This window comes from Epinephelus moara, chromosome 20 (genome assembly GCF_006386435.1).
Source record: "Epinephelus moara isolate mb chromosome 20, YSFRI_EMoa_1.0, whole genome shotgun sequence".
In the NCBI taxonomy this organism is placed as follows: domain Eukaryota; kingdom Metazoa; phylum Chordata; class Actinopteri; order Perciformes; family Serranidae; genus Epinephelus; species Epinephelus moara.
Genome location: NC_065525.1, coordinates 11,688,093 through 11,702,032, shown reverse-complemented (window position 1 = coordinate 11,702,032; position 13,940 = coordinate 11,688,093).

Genomic DNA, 13,940 nt, shown 5'->3' with positions numbered 1-13,940 from the left:
ATCCATCTGAGCACACATCCAGGTTTGTCAGTGTTTCATCAGCGGAGCTCAATGACTTGGAGAAAAGCAACATACTGTCAGATCAGAAGGCAGAGTCAGCTGTGCCTGTGAAGCGACAGTCCACCATGCAGTCACCAGAGACTTATTTCACCGACTGCACAATTAATGGAAACGTGCTGATAAATGTGTGAGGCCGCAGGCCGAGTGCCGAAGACAATCATAGCCGTGACGATATCACAGTACAACATCGCTCCCTCTCGTGTGATATTGCTTAAATATATCCCTACAATACGTAGTTTAGGCCCTTTTGGTTACTTCTGAATGACATCTGATCGTTATGTCCCCAAAAATCATCAGTTGCCTCCTGCGAAATGCTGTATACTGTGACACCTGCCAAACCACCCAGTCACTGAATGTTGATAGTTTGCAGTGTTGCCAACTCCTCAGTAAGAAAAGTAGCTATTGGCTGTCCTAAAAGTCGTTAGAAGTCGCTAGATGACATCATCGCCTAATTTGAATAATTGTCCATATGTATTTAATTGTAATGGCTGCTGTAGGAGAGAGGAATAATGTCGTGGGGGAGACAAAAACTGAGTAAAAAAAACACCCTGAATATGTTTAGAACTACAAATGAACCTTCTTTCAGTGATTTATATTAGACAAAGAAAATTTTACATTTACATCCCGCCCTGACTGTAAACCAGGTCAGGATCAGCCAGCGGCGGTTGGACTTCTGCCATGTTGTGTGTGGTCACTGAGGCATCAAGGTAGTCGTTGATGGTTGCTACATAGACATAACCTAGCTCCTTTTTGCACGGAACACGCTGCCTGCGTGAGCAGCGAGTGTACGTTGAGGAACCTTTTGAATTTTTTTGACCCCAGTGTTAACAAGTTAGAGCAGCCACACTGCTGGCGTGAACAGTGCTGCTTAGGCGCTGCTCAGTTGTTGCTTATCTGGGGAACATCTAGAAAATTGGAAACTCACCAATTTTTTCCATGTGATGCATGTGGTTTTCAGCAGAAGTGGACAATAAAATTGGTCTTTTGATGATAATTACATTACATTACATTATTGACATTACACCACCTTTCACTACAGTTTCAATTTCTGTATTTGTCACAGACATGATAAAATATCTCTTTTTTTATGCCCCCGACAGCATTTCTGTGGACTGAATCACTTCATTCATTAGCACAAGAGTTTTTATTGTGAAATATTTGCAAAACCATGTTGTTGACGATGTTGCGGCTTGTGTGGCTCCATAAATAGATAGAGTATTGGATTTTAATTGCATAAATACAGTATTTACAGCACACAGCTTGGCAGCAGGCTGCAGCAAGAAAGCTGTCTGTGTGAACACCACACATGTGTAAGCCACAGTTCAGTGAGGTTAACGTCACACACTGCTCACGCAGGCAGTGTGTTCCAGGCGTGAGTGTGCTGAGCATGGAAATAAAATACAAGTAGAATGGACATTGTCATTCAAAGCAATGTAGCAGGATGGTTACAGCGGCAGCAGTTTTTGTGTTGCCGTTGCCATTGCAGCCATTGTAGCATGCATGTGAACTCATTCCCCTGCTTTTTATTCTTTACACAGACAGCTGCAGATCCTCTCAAGAAAACAGCTGTCTTGTCAAGTTTTCAGATGACACAGTCTTACTGTCTCTTCTTCAAGGCCACCAATCAAATCACGGTTGTCCCCCCCCTGAATTTGTCAACTGGTGTGATGACAGCTTCCTCGACTTAAATGTGTCAAAAACCAAAGAAATGATCAAAGATTTCAGGAAATCCAGTCTCGACCCCAAACCAAGCACTATCCATGGTGAAGAGGTACAAATAGTACAAACGTACAAATACTTGGGCACTGTGTTTAACTCACAACTAAAATTTAGTGAAAACACTGACAGCATTGTAAAGCGAGCAAACCAAAGGATCCATCTGCTGAGGAAACTCAACTCTTCGGTATCAGCAGAAATATCTTGTGTACCTTTTATCAAACTTTTATCGAGAGCCTTTTAACATTTTCTTTTATATGCTGGTTTGGTGGTCTATCTGTGAAAGACAATAAGTGTCTGAATGACATCATCAGAGTGTGCTGTAAAATTACTGGAGTCCAGCTTAAGGACCTCTGCTCTCTCTGGAAAACACGGGTGGTGCAGAAAGCAGACAGGATATTATCCCACCCTGATCATGCTCTGGCCAGTGAGTTTGTAATCATGCCCTCAGGTCGGCGGTATTATGTGCCAGTGCGGAAAACAACCGCTATACAAACTCTTTTATCCTGTCTGCCATAAGGCTGCTAAATGCACATTTGCAGAATGAACTGTGAAAATATGCCATCAGTTGGTGCCAGCTAAGAAAAATAAATAGAGAATTATAGATGTAACTAAGGTTCTATGAACTCTGGATGACTGCCACTATGATCATCTGAAACCATCTCAGCGACGGCACTATTATTTTAACGTTACAACAAACGGTAATTTGTATTGTTTGTATATGTTAATAAACTATATTCTAAAGTTTAATAAATGAGCCCTTTGGTTTCTTCAGGCGTTAGCTGTCACCAGGATACTCTTTGAACTGGCAGAATTATGAAATTATATATTGTGAAAAATATTGAAATTGATCAATATGGAAAAAAATAGTGATAATGTTTTTTGCCATATCGTCCAGCCCTACTTCACTGCTTCTCTGACATGATGTGTGTGTCACCATAACAACTACCAACAATCGCCATTTTCTTTTGAACTTGTCCAATGACTCCTGCAAACACTTCAATGTTCTTTCTATTCATTCTGTTGTTATGGTGGAGGAAACAAACCTTTTAGGAACATTTGACAACCTCTGTTTATTTAAAATTAGACATTAGAAGTGACCAAGATCAGGATCTTGTCTGCCAAAATTAAAAGTACCATTCATTCATGCCATCACCCTCTGGAAATAGCTTGCAACTTGCCAAGTAGGCCTAATTGTACACAATTAGATTTCTCCTATCCTAGAATTGGCGCTAACTGCCTATGGTGAGGACATAAACATGAGAAAATGGGACTTTTGGCGGCCTTAAGGCTAAATGTAATTTTAATCACAAACATCTAAATTGGACAGCCTTGGAAATAGCTCTGGTGAAAAACTGCTTAAAATCAGACAAAATGAATGTAGCACTCACCTGCAAGACTTCAAGCATAATGAGCCATTCAACATGGCAGACATTTTGACTCATCAAATTTTAGCTGACAACTTTAATAATGATAATAATGTTCTGTTTATGTGTGGCAGTGCTGATATTGTGTATACTTATTCACTCAGAAAGCTGACTGGAACATCTTATGGTAAAAGAGCCATAATTAATATTGGGTACACCTGTGCTCTGCCCATCATAATGAGTCCAGATGTATATTGTGGGAAAAGGTCAACTTGCTATTTTCATGGGCAGAAAACAGATGTTTCATATCTGCAGTGCTCTGCTGATCTGCAAAAAAAAAAAAAAGAACTTATGATAATGCCAGACACTGTATTATTGTTTGATTATTAATGATTCTTGGATGGAGACTGACCATTTCTCTAGTCAGATATTTGGTGTCATGAGTAATCAGATATAATGGACCAAACTCATGACCTCAACCAGTGAAAATCCATATATTTAAATCTGAATGAAATGTTTCAATGTCTTATGTTGGAAAAAAATCCAAAATACACATCGTCATAAAGCCTATAACAAAGCTGCTTTCCTTTTCCATGAAAAATTGACATTTTGGAGATACATGACTTTCATTTGACGACAAGGTATCTCAAGTGCTTAGCCATTATATCTATATATAAAATGTGGCCACGCAGGAGCACAAAGTCATATCACAGCAAGTAGCTTTTAAAGCACTGTAGGGAGCTGGTTGCTCTTTGAACTTGAGTTTTATAATGACTTTTCCCACTGTAATATCAGATATAGGCTCTCTGCGTTCCATTTAACAATGGAGGGCTCAGAAACAGAGAGCCATAAGAGACAAATGAGATCTATATAACAAATTAAAGCACTTGATAAAATCCACCGTAGCTAATACTGAAAGCAAAATGGCCAAAGTTGAATTAAGTGGGGAAAAAATCAGAGAGCTGAGGAAGGTGTGAGTATATTGGCTCTCTTGTATAAAGTTAGTTGAAATGTAATTTGTAACCTTTTGGACTCAAGGCCAAGCAGCAAATTCTCTTATCTCTGCTCTGTTGAGGAGACATCCATCAGTCATGTCATCATGGTTTGCTATGAGACAGCACACTGATAAGCACAGGCATGGACACTCACATGCACATGCACACACTACACACTAGATCACCACTTGAACTAGTGAAATCCTGGCAAATGATCACTGATTGTATCACTGCACAGATAATAGAACATCAAGCAGGTGCAATCAGCCGTGAATACCAAACATAACCACAACAGATTTTGTGTGGGTAGAACATATGTGTGTTTTTAGTTGCAAATGTATGAGCATAAATGTGAATGTGTCTGCACATATACACTTATGTGTGACTATGTTGTAATTAGACTGTGCTCAATAACATACATATTTTTGTCGCTAGATATAAATGTAGACAAAATAATCTAAGAAACTCAGGGAAAAGAACTTAAATCTGCCCTATGGTATTTTTAAAATGACAGTGGATTAAATAATTAGATGCAATGTGAAAGATGTTTGTAGTGAAAATCCAGTCTTGTTTTGGTTCAGTCTCTGTGTTCTCATCAGACTTATTTACAGCTGCAGAAGTTAGCTGTTTCCACCTTAAAGCTCTAATTAGTATTTTCATATGATCAATTTATCAAATGGTGACAGTTATCACTCAACACTACAGTTCCCTTAAAGGGATAGTGCACCCAAAAATGAAAATTCAACGATTATCTACTCACCCATATGCTGATGGAGGCTCAGGTGAAGTTTCAGAGTCCTCACAACACTTGCAGAGATCCCAGGGGAGAGGGGGTAGCAACAAAACTCCACCTAATGGAGGCTTACGGCGCCCCAGATTCAAATTTCCAAAAACACATAATTGAAACCACAAAATATCTCCATACTGCTCGTCCATAGTGATCCAAGTGTCCTGAAGCCCCGACATAAAAAGTTGTTTGGAAAAACGTCATTTGAACTCTGTTTTTAGCCTCATTGTAGCCTGTAGCTCTAACTGCCTCTTTGTGCGCCGCATTCACACGTGTGCGCTAGCGCGAGACCATGTGTGTTCACGTGCTTTCGCTGGTCTCGCGCACAATAGGTGCACTATCCATTTAAGCTCTACAAACCTTTTGCCATATTTTAAGTTCATTATCTTCTTTTGAAAATTTTAATGTTTGGATTTAGTCTCGCCGCCCTCATCAACCTTGTTTATGGGTGGGGCAGCAGCAGGCAGCTGTTTTTAGTTTAAAAAAAAAAAAAAAAAAAAAAGGAAGCTCTGATGAACCCATTGTACACTCCCTCACCAGCACCAAAAAGCAGACTGACCAAGTGTCCGTTGGTGGAGACCAAAACAGAGCTACAAGGAGAATTAATATTGGATTTACAGCCTTTGAAAGACCCATTGCTGTAAGGCAACTTTTATGTTTACTGCTTTTTCCAGTAGGGTACCACTGCAGAGCTCCAAGCTCAGGCCCACCCATCTCTGACACTGGGACCCTTCTCCATCACCAGGATCCATGGTGGATGTGTGTCTAGGCGGAAAATCACGTGTCGCACTTCCTTATCAACATACAACGTTTACATACCACTGTATTATATTGTGTAATGTATTGTATTATCATGCTTACCGTTAATAAATAAAGTAGCCTAGAATAAGCAAATATTTAATACATTGTACCACGTCCATGCCATATAAGTAGGCCTTTTATAAGCTGACTGATCACATTTGGTTTTATGTTTAGGCTACATATTGTATGTCATGCTTATTGTTAATAAATTAGTGTATTATACTGTATGATTAGATGCTGCTGTGTATCATATGTATCATATGGCGATCATCAGGACACAATAGCATGCGTTCATAAGTTTGACTAAGCCACATGTTAGATAATGTAATGTTAGAAGCAAATAACTTTTACTAACCTTACGGGTTTGTTTACATTAGCTAGCTATGCTAATGTCATTAGCAAACCATCTTAATTTTAGATAACTTTAACATTACTTTGCTATCAACATTAGCATAGCTAGCTAACATTAGGAAACTCATAAGGTTAGTGCAAGTTATTGCTGCCTAACTATTTAAATTACAGTTCTTGAAATATTAGGTTGTATTGTTTACCTTGGTTACCTTTCCAATAAAGTCAAAATGCCCCAAAATTATCTAAATAACAATGATAATGATAATAATAATAAACTTACTTCAAGCTTTGGTGTAAGTTACTACTACAGTACAATTGTGGTTATTTAACAGCATCTTTCAAATCTGTTAATCAGCAGTGCACATTGTGGGTGCATTTTCTTACTATAAGAAAAGCAGCACACATGAGCTAAAACTAATTGTGTAAGAAATATGTAACTTCTGTGGAGGTTAGAAAGTACTTAACATTTGCATGCAACCTAATTTGGCACACTTTTAAGGCGATGTGTACACTGCTGTTTATAACTCAAGGAGCTGCACAAATTGTGGTGCAGTGCTCTGACTGATAAGTTTAATAAATGAGTTTGGAGGAAATGAGATGGAAATGATTTGGAGTTGGCTGCTTGCAAACAAGATTGAATTCTTGAGATTCATTTGGAATCGTGAAAGAAGACGTGCCAATGACATACTGGTCTGTTCCACTGAAAAGAGGAGACACACACATAGTCCTACATAAGAGTCATTTTCTTTTCTTTTGGCGGTCTCTTCTCACCGGAGCGCAGCTCTGGTCCGGTGGAAATCACCACCCCGAAACGTCTGATGGCCATGCAACAGTGTGTCTGCCAACAAATTATAGGGACTGAACATCTATTACAAAATGTCAGTCTGCTGCACTTATCCAAAATTATTTTAAAGCATGAAGCATAATTTACATGCACTCATACCTCCTGAAGCTAAATGAATCATTCATGACAAATTGGTGGAGATATAACAGCGTGACAGCACGTGTATGGATATTACTTTCATGCAGTCCCCATGCATGGACATCTCTGTTCCATTTCCAAACCCCCACTGCCCTGACACTCACCACAAATATCAGGCTCTGTCAATCAAATTTAACAAGCTATAGATGGAGGGAGGCAGTGTTGGGGGGGTGGTGCTGCTGGAGTGTAGTTGCAGCGCTCAGAACCAAACAGGAAAAAGGCTGAAAGTAAAGAGATTCAAATTCAGAGTGACTGAGAACTGAATTAAAGTAACAGCAGGTAGACCGCTGTATAATGACACCAGCCTGTGTACATCATGTGTCTGTGGAACCAAAGGTTTCACTTCAGGTTGTCCAAGCCTTCTGATTACCAACTATGGACTGCCAGGAGCAAAATTCAACACAACTGAATCACTTTATAGTCCTGTAATAAATATTAAGTGGGGGTGGGAAAAAAATAATCACCCAGCTCACTGTTTTAATGAGAAGAAAACTCAATGTTCCAAATGTAGCTCGACTTTATCAAATCTTGAAACAGTATCAGCCCTGAATATCCATAGCAGGATGGAATAATTGAGCTGACATTTGGAGAGGAAGCAGGCAATCAGTTTCTCTGTGTTCTGTCTGCTGCACCTTTACCTCCAACTAATCTACACTCTTATTAATATATTCTGACTGCATGGGATTGTCTCTTTTTTCCTGTTCCTCCACTTTCTTATCCTCCTCCTTTTCTCGCCTCTCACTTATGTTAAAAAGCTCTTATCAGCCACACCAACAGTGTGGCTAAATGGATGGCATTGTTGGACAGTGGGTTGATCTGTCAATCCACTACTTTGGTCCAGACTGAAATAACTCAATAACTATTAGATGGATTGTCGAGATGTTTGGAAATACATTCATGGCCCCAGAGGATGAATCCTAGTAATTGTGGGATTCCACCAGACTTTTCGTCGAGTGCAGCCAAAAAATTGAGCATCAAACACTTAATTTCCTGCATTCTGGTGAATTTTTATGCAGCAATTTTGCCTCTTCTTCACCAATTTATGGTGTAATTGTCTTTAATTTTGTCAAAATGATAGTCCTCTGCTACTACATGTTTTCTTTTGGGGGCTGGGTTGGGCAAAGGGGACATGCTATCCCCCCCAAATATCTACATCTATGCATATGTTTTTTAATTATAAGGTACTAGTCCATACCCATTGAGTGCACAGTTGCCCACGTACAGTTTCACACGGTGTGTGTTTGGGATACAGGTCATAGGAAATTGCAGATTAAATAGTCAACTGAACCCATTAAGAAGAGCAATGTATTCAGACAGAGTTTTTGTGAATTTGATAGTACAACTGCTTTATTGAAAGTACAGTAGTACCATTGCCAATAGTGGGATAGTTAGTGGGCTAAAACTGTACATTAGTAGTTGAGGTAGCACGTTGAAAGGCAGATAGTTAAAGTGTTTTAAAAACATTCAGCCACAGGGGGAGCCACAGCGATCGGTCGCATTTTAGCCATTTTTAAGCATTTTTCTGTTGTTATAGCGCCACCCAGTTGCCATTTAGAGTTAAATTTCTCCAGTCACCTTGAGTGTCCTGTTCTACATATCTACCAAGTTTAGTAAAAATCGATATGGCGGTTAGGCCTAGATAAGAAATGAGCTCTGTAGCGCCCCCATTTTGTTTGATGGGGTCAATAATGGAGGGGTCCCCTCAGATTATGTGTGGTCATATGCCTACAAAGTTGCGTCGTGATCGGTGAAACCCATGAGATGTTTTACACCTTTATGAGATGAGCCACGCCCTCCGCAATATTCATTGCCTTATAGAAGCTCAGTTTTAGTGAGTTTTCCAACTTTTGCCAAGAGGGAACTTTAGATATTGGTCCCTAGATTATGTTCACCCAGTTTCATGCAGATTGGTCAAACTAAGATTCATAACAAATTAACTGCAAAACCAATGACATTCCCATCAGCTTCAGAACTTCACTTTGTTCACAATTACAATGCTAACATTCTGTTGTTAAGGAGCTATACTGCTTACCAAGTTCACCATCTCTGTTTCGCCTGGTAGCATGCTATCAGTTGCAAATTGGCACTGACCCTTAGGCAGAGCTGTGTCTGATGTAAATATCATTTGTTTTGCAAGTATTTAGTAATAAACCAGAATATTGGACAAGTTGGAGAGGACTCTACCTGATGATGTTGCTAAGAAAATTTATCGCAGAGGTAGAGACATTTTACTCAAAGCCACAGATGTGAATCTTATAGTGGTGCTAGAAGGAAAATCTGGGTATCACCAAAGTCAGTGAGATCTGTACAAAATTTTATGGTAACCAATTCAATAGGTGTTGAGATATTTCAGGCTTGACCTAGACGATGGGCAGGCTAATGGGCCAATATTACAATCCCTGGAGTCATACCATTACCGTGGCTAAAAAGAGATGCACAACATGATAAAGGTACAGTTTAGCAAAAAAGATTGCAGATGTGCGGTCATGCTTGGATATAAGACCAGAGCAAATGTCAGTGCACATACTTGTAGATGAGATGACATTTTGGAGAAGCTACACTCTGAAAGTAATGGTGCCCTCTTAACACCTTGACTCCTCTTTGGGTCTGGCAGGCCTGGCTGACTGGCGCGTATGCTCTCTTTCTGCAAAAATTGCATCACCTCATTGACAAATGTCATTATTGTTAGCTTTCCACCACGTCAGTTTCTGCAGCACTGGGTATCACTGGCCTCACTGCTGCTCAACTCGGAATACAACCTTCATTTGTACTTTTTCATTCAGGGGTTCTGGTGAGACTTACATCATAACAGAAAGTCAGTCGGATGAATCAATGCCCATTAAAATGTTCTTTTGCTTCCTTTGATCCTTTTTTCTTATTCTCCACTTCTTTCTTATCTTCCTCTCTTAAGAGCCTCCCTTCCCCCCTTTTCTCTTCATTCATACCCTTATTTAAACATGATAAAGTTGAAAAAAGCATGTTTTTCACCTTGATGGGTAGGTCTAATGAGATTTTCTTTTTAGATCTATTCAATGTTGTATTTTTCAAAAATATGTACAGTATGCACCCAGTCAGCCAAACAACAAAGTAGGGAAAAGCATAAGTCTGAATGAAATGCTGAAATGCGCCAATTTGCTACTTTACAGAAAGAGTTTCAGATGTAGTTTGAGAATTGGATTCAGTAGACAACATTTCCAATGAAAATGTTTCTCAGTGAGCTCTGTGGTTAACCCAGGATACCTGGGGCAATGAAAAAAACAACAACAAACACACACAACGCTATTTGCATGGCTACATACCACGCATTGCTGAACTAACCCTTTAAGAAATGTAAATCTGTAAGATTTTTTTTTTACTCAAATTCTTATGACCCCAGCACAATGACCTGTCAATCTGTCATGTAAATTATAATATGGCATACCTCGTAATTACTTCCAAGAGCCTGAGGGAGCTTCAAATGAATGTAGAAATGATGATACCGCATCTGCATATCAAGCATCCCTATCTGGTGTTCCTGCCCATGAGGTTGAGAAACTATGGCCTACAGCAAATGCTGGATGTTTATCTGAAAGCTAAAATGTTTTGAATACATTATTTTTGTAACAATATTTGGTTTCATTTTGTGTGGTTGTTTTTTGTTCTTTTTTAAATGTATTTCCTATTGTTTAGTTTTACATACATGTATACACATTTTAAGCAGGAGGTCTGGGGGTCCTTGAGTCAAACACTCCATTTCCTGTATTCCAGTGGAATTTTATTCACCACTAATGAATGAATAGATTTATAAACTTACTTAAATAGACTTAAATAGCTCAATTGTGTTGTCAGGTTCACAGAGCGAACAGAAAACTTGGATAAGAAGAAACTGTCAATAATTTGTTAAAGTCACTGATCGGCTCATGCACATTTTTTGCTTGTTGCATACACTTGTGGGTTCCTTCCTCAGCTACCTTAGCAGGCAGTTATAGCCATTGGCCAGGAGCAGATGTCATCAGGTGGTGCACAACCTTCACTGAGTGTTTTGGCTCTCAACCACAACACTCTCTGGTTGGTGGGCCAGCAGTGAGTGGCCAACTCACTGCCCACCTGCTCCTGGCCTCCAGCCTTCCTCCTCTCGCTTGCTCCAAATCCAACACGAGGCACGTTCCGCCTCCTCCCCCATCCTACGGGCAGCTTGCTTCTTGCTCTGCTCGTCCAGGCCCAGAGCTGACAGCAAACGCCATGCCGACTTGGCTGGGAAGCCCCTGCACCCAATCTCCACAGGGAACAACCACGCCTGCCAGCCTTTGTCTCTGCAGTCTTGGATTAGAGGTTGGTACTTAGAGGCCTTTCTCTCATGGGCCACTTCGCAGCCTTCCATGACACCATCAGTTCGACCAGAATTATCTTCTGGTCTTTGGTTGACACAGCACAATGTCTGGCCGGAGGGTTGTTTGGACCACCTCCGGGAACTGCAGCCTCCTTCCTACATCAACACTCATCTCCCAGGAGCTTGCGGCCTGAAGAATGTTGGGCTTTCTTCGTGTGGTCGGAATAGGCCTAGCTCCTTCCTTAGGCCTGGGTCATTTAGAATCACTGGGCTATGGGGGATTTTTTGCTTACATTAATCTTACTATATCTTACAATGACGAAAACCCTGTCTGTCTGTGTGTGTGTCTGTTCCACGTTTTTCTCCTCACTGACTTGGTCAATCCATGTGTAATTTGGCACAGTGGTAGAGGGTCATGTGAGGATGCGAATGAAGCAATATTACATCAACTGGCCAAAGGAGGCGCTATAGCAACTGATTGAAATTGCAAACTTTGAATGGGCATATCTCATGCCCTGTATGTCCTAGAGACATGAAACATCATGAGATACAAATTTGCCTCAAGAACCCATAACTTCCGGTTATATAGATTTTCCGACATTTTGAATTTTTTGAAAAACACTTAAAATCGATCTCTTCCTAGGAAGTTTGACCNTAAAAATGGCTAAAATGCGACCGATCACTGTGGCTCCCCCTGTGGCCGAATGTTTGGGAGTTTTTTTTCTAATTTTTGGTATGACTAAGTCATGGTATGGTATGCTGTACATGTGTCATTCTGTCAGTCAGTCATTCTGTCTGTCCCACATTTTTCTACTCACTGACATAGTCAATCTATGTGAAACTGCACATAGGCATTGAGGATTGGCATAGGTAGAAGGTGACAAAGCTACCAATGGATATGGACTAGTCTTTTATATTTACAAAGCACTATATGTTTTTTTTTTTATTGTGCAAATGAACCTTGCTCAAATTGCTCTGATTTGTTGGTAAAAAATTCTTGATGCAATATTTTTTTTTATCAGTTTTTAAAAAAATTATGTGAATGTTAAATTGCCAGTGACTTACTTGATTGTGAAAGATGCATGAACCAGCTGATGTCAATAAGCTGAGGCAAACACAATTTCTATTACTTCATTTCTTTTGCCAGCTAAGTTTTAGAGACAAAAAAGTCTGCAGTTTTTCAGTGCCAGCAGGCTTTTCATTCATTACTAAATCTTGAGAACTTTTTTGCATTCGTCATAGTGTGTCCGTGTCTTGACTGACCCCAAAAGTAAGTTGAGTCAATGACAAAAAAAGAAAATCCGTTTGACATTAACACAAATCTGCTGCAGCAGCTCACGACTGCACTGACTTTACAGATTGTATTTTGTTGCCAGCATACTTATGGATATTGGATGGACTTTTGATCTTTGTGTTATTTGAAATAATAGCATGAATGATTGAAAATGGTCAGAGGTAAAATGAAGTTGTTGAAGTGGTGGGTCAGTGTCTCTGGAGTTCTTTTCGCTGTGGGTTTGTCAACGTAGCAAAGTGCTGCTGAGTTCATCCAGAGGGAGCTGACATGAATATATAAATAGAAAAGTTCATGACACTATATTCTAAGTCCAGAGAAACTGGCGCGTACCTCATCAGCAGAACAATAACACACACACACCAATGTACACACATAGAACCAGATTTTGATGCACACCCATTTGCACCACCTTTTCTCTCTCTCTCTCTCTCTCTCTCTCTCTCTCTCTCTCTCTCTCTCTCTCACACACACACACACACACACACACACAAACAAACAAATTTAGATTTACACTTACTGTTCCACATTTCACATAAATATTGAACGCCAGGTTGCATTTCTTTCTGCTTGGTCAGGATTTTATAATCTACATTTCCCACAAGAATGAATGTAAAGATTTTGCAACTAACAGCACATAATAGCTTTATGGGATTCAAGTCAATGTTTGTCACAGTTCACTTAAAGGTTTCACAATCCACTGTTGCAGGAATAGTAACAATTTCCTCAACCTGACTAGGATCATTGTATGATGAATGGAACGTACACTTTGCAAAAACAAAAAGTCACCTTAAACACAGGAGCAGAAACTTTAAAAGAAGACACTGTTGGGGTGTCTCTGAAGAACATACTGCAAAAATGCTGCAGTTGTGTTTTGTGGTCCACGAGAGGCACTGTATGTCACAAAACAATAAATTTTTCCTCTTCTCATTGTGGATCATTGTGTGTTATCGACAAAACTAAGCTGCTACGGATGTCTACTTTAATATTTCTTGATTCGGCAGCCAGGCTGAGCCTCTTTATCAGACGAATGTTGCAGCAGCATCATCCCGAGGGGGCCAGGTTCTGGAGAGCCATCCTCGAAAATAATTCGAAAAAAGACTGGGTCAGCAATCTGTGTAAGAGGAAGTAAACTTTCCTCAAGTTGGCTTTTTCTGCCTCACACCATTAGAGAAAAACACCAACTGAAAAGTGGCAGTAAGTGCTAACTGGCAGAAGTACTATAAGGTCGATGGGTCAGCATATGCCATCTATTTCACGTTAAATACATCTGTGCACAAA